The 6,380-nt window shown below is 47.7% G+C and overlaps 1 long non-coding RNA gene across 1 annotated transcript; it reads right to left on the reverse strand.

Moving 5' to 3' along the window:
- Positions 1 to 246: 246 nt before the first annotated feature.
- On the reverse strand, positions 247 to 2,639 carry LOC123073811 (uncharacterized). Its single transcript, XR_006435747.1, has 4 exons — positions 2,001 to 2,639; positions 1,834 to 1,894; positions 1,330 to 1,415; positions 247 to 1,183 (listed from the first exon to the last, which is right to left on the reverse strand). It is a non-coding gene; the product is annotated as an uncharacterized lncRNA (long non-coding RNA).
- Positions 2,640 to 6,380: the final 3,741 nt, after the last annotated feature.

Below are 6,380 nucleotides of genomic sequence, written 5' to 3' on the forward strand. Positions count from 1 at the left end.
CCAACCAAAGGTCAACATATAATATATTAAAGTACAATGGAAGTACCATGAAGAGTGGCATCATTAGCACGACACACAAACAACTGAATACCAACACATCTATCATCATCTATATACGTTCCCTACCTACCAAGATAATACATCATTTCCTTCAAATAAGTTCTAGCTGAACTTGAATATATTTCATTTGCAGTGCACAATGATTGCCGAGCAAATAAAAAAAATCAGAGATTCAGGTTCAGATCCTTTGAGTACCTTCAGTCAACCTTCTTAAGCTTCATAGCCACAAATGAACAGATTTTTTTAAAGAAAACCATTCTTATCAAACTTGATTTTCTTTTAGGGCCTGTCTAGGGCACATCTAGATGTGTACTAGTTATTGCACATCTAAGTGACTCAATCAAACTAAAAAGGAAAAGAAAACTGTTTTATTTAAGGTGTGCTAAAGAACACTTGTCGATGTCCAGCATAACCTATGACAGGTCCGCCCAAGACCGTAGATAGGCATTAGGTCGAACACATGATCACCAGTACAGAGAAAACATAGAAACTCCATTTAGCTGACCTGTGCTCGGAACTGATTCAACCTGAAAAAATGGATAGCAATAGCTTAACCTGAGCAATAGCATCAGCAAGGAAAGTAATATGTAATTACAGAGAGGTAAACACATATATGTCCTCTCAAAATACATATTCCAGTGAACTGTCATTGTCTTACTCTCCTTCCTGTAGTATTTAGAATTCTTTTGAAGGAAAGCTTCACTAAACAATTGACAAACTTGCAGGTACCATTCAAGAGAAAAATCAAGACATGTTTTCTTATGTATTGACTATGGCTAAATATCTCATCATTAACAAAAAAAATCTGAATGTGACAATTCTGAATTTAAAAATGAATATGGAACAAGCTTAAATATAACTGCAAGATGAGTTCTTGCAAACCATGCCATAGAGTGTACATGGAGATCTTCAGGTTAATCGCATGCAACATGAAAGGTGCAAAGGAAGTAGCTGTGAGCGTAACAAATGTTGGGCCTCAATTAAGACACACACAATGTCAGAGAAGACTTCGGTTGAGCAAGGCCAACAAATGCCAAGACTTGTGAGATATAATTGTAACTTCATAAGGGATCAAGGAGCTCGCTCGCATCATCTCTAGTACAGTTAAGCCTTGATGACACACCTATAAGGAAAAAAGTAGCAATTGGGTGTAATTCAGCATCACAGAATCTCACCATCTTAGGAGAAAAGATAAAATTTGCGCAATGGAGTTTTAATATCAGAATCTATATATCTTAGATGTTGCAAGTCAAAATTAACAGCACTAACATGGATGATTTATCCCCCGTCACCTTAGCGAGGCCAGAAGCGGTCACTGGGTTAGAAAAGCATGGGGCTTCATCGTTGTTTTGTCCCTAAGCAACAAAATAGTGTGACAACAAAGTTGGTATAGATGCATTTATCTAGCTCAGCACTTAGAAACAGTGTTTACATATACGACAATGTGAACTGCAGATTGAAGGTGCCATGGCCTTAATTTAAAATAATAGCACCATGGTGTGATAATCTTATGGTGCTGAACACAAATGTCGAGTAAGAACGAACGCCCATTTTAGTTACATTGATACAGATGATCCATTAGCGATTTCAAATAGGATGCCCAGCAAAATACCACCCCCACCGTAGAGCACACAAACAAATAAAGGAAGATGCTTGCATGTCATCCAATATTCTGATCTAGCAATGATCTGTACCCTCCTAATTATCATCATTTATTCACAGTACCTCCAAAAGAGCAAGAAAAAAAAGTAGTGACCATGGTAAAGAATTTACCAGCATGAAAAGCTTGTGCTCCCGACTGTAATGGATATGTTACACTTATATATCCTGTGAACTGTAAAATCATGATTTACTAATTAGCTAATTCTAATAGTCCGTAACAATATGTAAAAAGTTGCCAGGAAACAGAATTATGAGGAAATGCATAAATGAATGTTTACCTTTATGGTTCTGGTGATATGCACGAACGCTACCTCCTCCTTTCATTGAAACTTCTTGGGCCTCGCAATCCGTCGAATGTAAAACACGGGTCTTCCTCCCCGGCGGCGACCAAAACGATGAGCCATGCCACCACGCTTCCCTCTTTTCTTTTCTCTCCTCCTCCTTCATTCTCTAACCACCGGTGCAGCCGTACATGAGGCATCACGCCGCCACCGAAGTCGTCTGCACCCGCCGCCGCCGCCCCAGATCCGGTCGCCTCCGCCTATTCCCAGCAGCGACAGAAGTGCCGGCGTCCTCCACGAGCTCCTCCGTGTCGCCTCGCCGTCGCCGCCATCGCCTTCCATTGACCCGGCGAGATGCGCCGCCGACACCTGGATCCCGCATCCCCGACCGCCTCGAGCTGCGTCACCCGCACTTCCGCACGGCCCAACAGTCGCAGACTCCGCGCTTAAGGAGAGGGTAGGTGGAGGAGCGCCGGGTGGCGAGCCGCTCCCAAGAACGGCACCTGGGGCCCTGATTGTAGCGCCGACAGTTTTCTAGATGATCCACGTTGAGGCTTTTTGTTCGTGTGTTTGAGTTTAGAAGCGGCAGGAGGCAGGATATGATGCATAGAAGGAAATCATTTGCGTGATTTCAGGATCGGGATCATTGCCTTCCGTGATTGTAGGGGACGCGGGATCGCAGAGACTCCTTTCGTGGTGGAGTATGGTCAGTCATTGGAAATCGCTAAGCGCACATAATAGAGGTATTAAATAAATAATGACGGTTAGATTTAGACTTGTGGGCTAATTGTGGGGTGTTGATTGGTTTGTGAGGTGTTGTGGGACTAATTATGGGGTGCACGTGAGAAAGTTCCTGTTTGATTGTTTAATAGTAGTGGAGATTTTCTCTCCTCCTCCTTCATTCTCTAACCACCGGTGCAGCCGTACATGAGGCATCACGCCGCCACCAATGTCGTCTGCACCCGCCGCCGCCGCCCCAGATCCGGTCGCCTCCGCCTATTCCCAGCAGCGACAGAAGTGCCGGCGTCCTCCACGAGCTCCTCCGTGTCGCCTCGCCGTCGCCGCCATCGCCTTCCATTGACCCGGCGAGATGCGCTGCCGACACCTGGATCCCGCATCCCCGACCGCCTCGAGCTGCGTCACCCGCACTTCCGCACGGCCCAGCAGTCGCAGACTCCGCGCTTAAGGAGAGGGTAGGTGGAGGAGCGCCGGGCGGCGAGCCGCTCCCAAGGACGGCACCTGGGGCCCTGATTGTAGCACCGACGGTTTCCTAGATGATCCACGTTGAGGCTTCTTGTTCGTGTGTTTGAGTTTAGAAGCAGCGGGAGGCAGGATATGATGCATAGAAGGAAATCATTTGCGTGATTTCAGGATCGGGATCATTGCCTTCCGTGATTGTAGGGGACGCGGGATCGCAGAGACTCCTTTCGTGGTGGAGTATGGTCAGTCATTGAAAATCGCTAAGCGCACATCATAGAGGTATTAAATAAATAATGACGGTTAGATTTAGACTTGTGGGCTAATTGTGTGGTGTTGATTGGTTTGTGAGGTGTTGTGGGACTAATTACGGGGTGCATGTAAGAAAGTTCCTGTTTGATTGTTTAATAATAGTGGAGATTTTCTCTCCTCCTCCTTCATTCTCTAACCACCGGTGCAGCCGTACATGAGGCATCACGCCGCCACCGAAGTCGTCTGCACCCGCCGCCGCCGCCCCAGATCCAGTCGCCTCCGCCTATTCCCAGCAGCGACAGAAGTGCCGGCGTCCTCCACGAGCTCCTCCGTGTCGCCTCGCCGTCGCCGCCATCGCCTTCCATTGACCCGGCGAGATGCGCCGCCGACACCTGGATCCCGCATCCCCGGCCGCCTCGAGCTGCGTCACCCGCACTTCCGCACGGCCCAGCAGTCGCAGACTCCGCGCTTAAGGAGAGGGTAGGTGGAGGAGCGCCGGGCGTCGAGCCGCTCCCAAGGACGGCACCTGGGGCCCTGATTGTAGCGCCGACAGTTTTCTAGATGATCCACGTTGAGGCTTCTTGTACGTGTGTTTGAGTTTAGAAGCGGCAGGAGGCAGGATATGATGCATAGAAGGAAATCATTTGCGTGATTTTAGGATCGGGATCATTGCCTTCCGTGATTGTAGGGGACGCGGGATCGCGGAGACTCCTTTCGTGGTGGAGTATGGTCAGTCATTGGAAATCGCTAATCGCACATCATAGAGGTATTAAATAAATAATGACGGTTAGATTTAGACTTGTGGGCTAATTGTGTGGTGTTGATTGGTTTATGAGGTGTTGTGGGACTAATTACGAGGTGCACGTAAGGAAGTTCCTGTTTGATTGTTTAATAGTAGTGGAGATAAAAGCCGGCCACGAAGGCCGGCGAAAGTCCATATTACATTAATTAAACACTAAAAACTAGACGACGCGCTGCCCTAGGCGTCCTCGTCGGCGGCGGCGCTTGCGTCTGGACCGGTGAGGTCGATCAACGTCGGCGCAGGGCCGGCCCAGGGGAATGCCGTGTTCGAGAGGGCGGCGATGTCGAGCTGTGCCGCCGCTGCCTGGGCCTAGCGCGCCTCCTCTTCGGCCTCGCGCTCGAGCATCTGCAGACGCTCGCCCTCCCGGCGCCAGTGGTCGAGGTAGGCCGCCTCCTGCTTCTTCGTCGCCCCGAGCCAGATCGGCGGAGCGCTGACCCACTCGCGCACTACTCCGGTCCAGGAGTAGCGCTCGAGGTAGGCCGGCTCCTCCTGTAGGAGATATGCCCTAGAGGCAATAATAAATGATAATATTTATCTCCGAGTTCATAATTATGTTTATGTTCCATGCTATAACTGCTATGGTTCTCGAGTCTGCAATAACCACGAGGCTCGGAGGAAGACTCATATGCACGTGTGGAATAATAAACGGTAAAATGTATTCCTAGTCTGGCCTCTAAGACTAGCTCAAGTGTTGCATGATGGTTATGTTTTCCTGATCATGGGCATGTCTATGTCAGCAACCTTGAGGGCACAATGTTAAGAGAACATTTGTGTTGAATCGACCCGGATTGATGTTATGCTATGAGATTCATTCGTCACAAGTTTATTGGTACATAACACAGAGATGGTTAACGTTTGCATGATTCCTTAGACCATGAGAGTATCGAGTTTCTTCATGCTTGCTTCATGAACTTTGGGGTTTGTTAAACGTCATCCGTAAATGGGTGGCTATTACGGCGGCTTACGGGTTCATGGAAAAGTGTGTCAAGTAACTTGATAGCTCAAGATTGGGATTTGCTCCTCCGACGATGGAGAGATATCTCTGGGCCCTCTCGGTGTTACGGTATCCATCATCGTCTGGCCAGACACTTTGTGATTTGATCACGGGGATGCCGGAACACGATAACGAGAAAAGAGAACAATACCGGTAACGAGGTAACTAGCATAGTGGACAAGTTGTTGATCCACGGGAATGCCAATATGTCTCACCTCGGGTATTTGTAACATATCGCGAAGCAACAGGAATAGCACACGGCAACTGGAGGTTGACTCGAATATTTATTCGTGTGGGTATAGGGGGTCAATATGGGTGTCCACGGCTCCGATGTTGATCATTGATCGGAAGGGGTTCCGGGTCATGTCTATACTTCACCGAACCTATAGGGTCACACGCTTAAGGGTCATCTATCTGCTAAATACTAGACAGGGAGTCTGAGAGAAAATCACCGGAAAAGTTTCGGACAGCGGAATCGTACCGCAGAGAGAGGTCATCGGATAAGTTTCGATGATACCGAAAAGTTGTTTCGGGATACACCATTATGTCAAATTGGTTTCGGCACATGCCTGATAATTCTTGGAGGATGCCAGAATCATTCTGGAAGCTTTTTGTAATTTTCTGAGATAAAAACCGGAAATGTTCCGGAGCTGCCGGAGCCACTTCAGATGCGTTTCGCAGATGAAAATCACTAAAAACGGAATTGTTTCGGAACGCGTTGAAAATCATTTTAGTGGGTACTGGAAATGTTCTTAGCCCACATAAATATTTTCAGTTCGATCAGACGCTGAAAAATGTCGTCGTGAATAGTGAAAATCAGCTTTATGGTTACTTTATAGAAAGCCACCTTTTGGGGCTTTGCTCCAAAAGATCTTGGGGATGACATGGATGGATAGGAGCCATTTTTTGGGCCCCTCATGGGGGTGTGGCCGGCCACATGGGGTATCCCCCCTTGGGCACCCTCTTGTTCCTTGGTTTCACTCCTAGGTCCTTGTGGAAGGACTTCATTCATGTGCGTTTTGGGTTTTTTGTGAAACTACCCTACCCCCTTGGGATTTCCTATAAATAGAGGTGGAGGGGCTACCCTCCACACTCATCCCTTGCTCTCATACACATGCCATGCATTATCTGG

This window comes from Triticum aestivum, chromosome 3D (genome assembly GCF_018294505.1).
Source record: "Triticum aestivum cultivar Chinese Spring chromosome 3D, IWGSC CS RefSeq v2.1, whole genome shotgun sequence".
Taxonomy (NCBI): Eukaryota; Viridiplantae; Streptophyta; class Magnoliopsida; order Poales; family Poaceae; genus Triticum; species Triticum aestivum.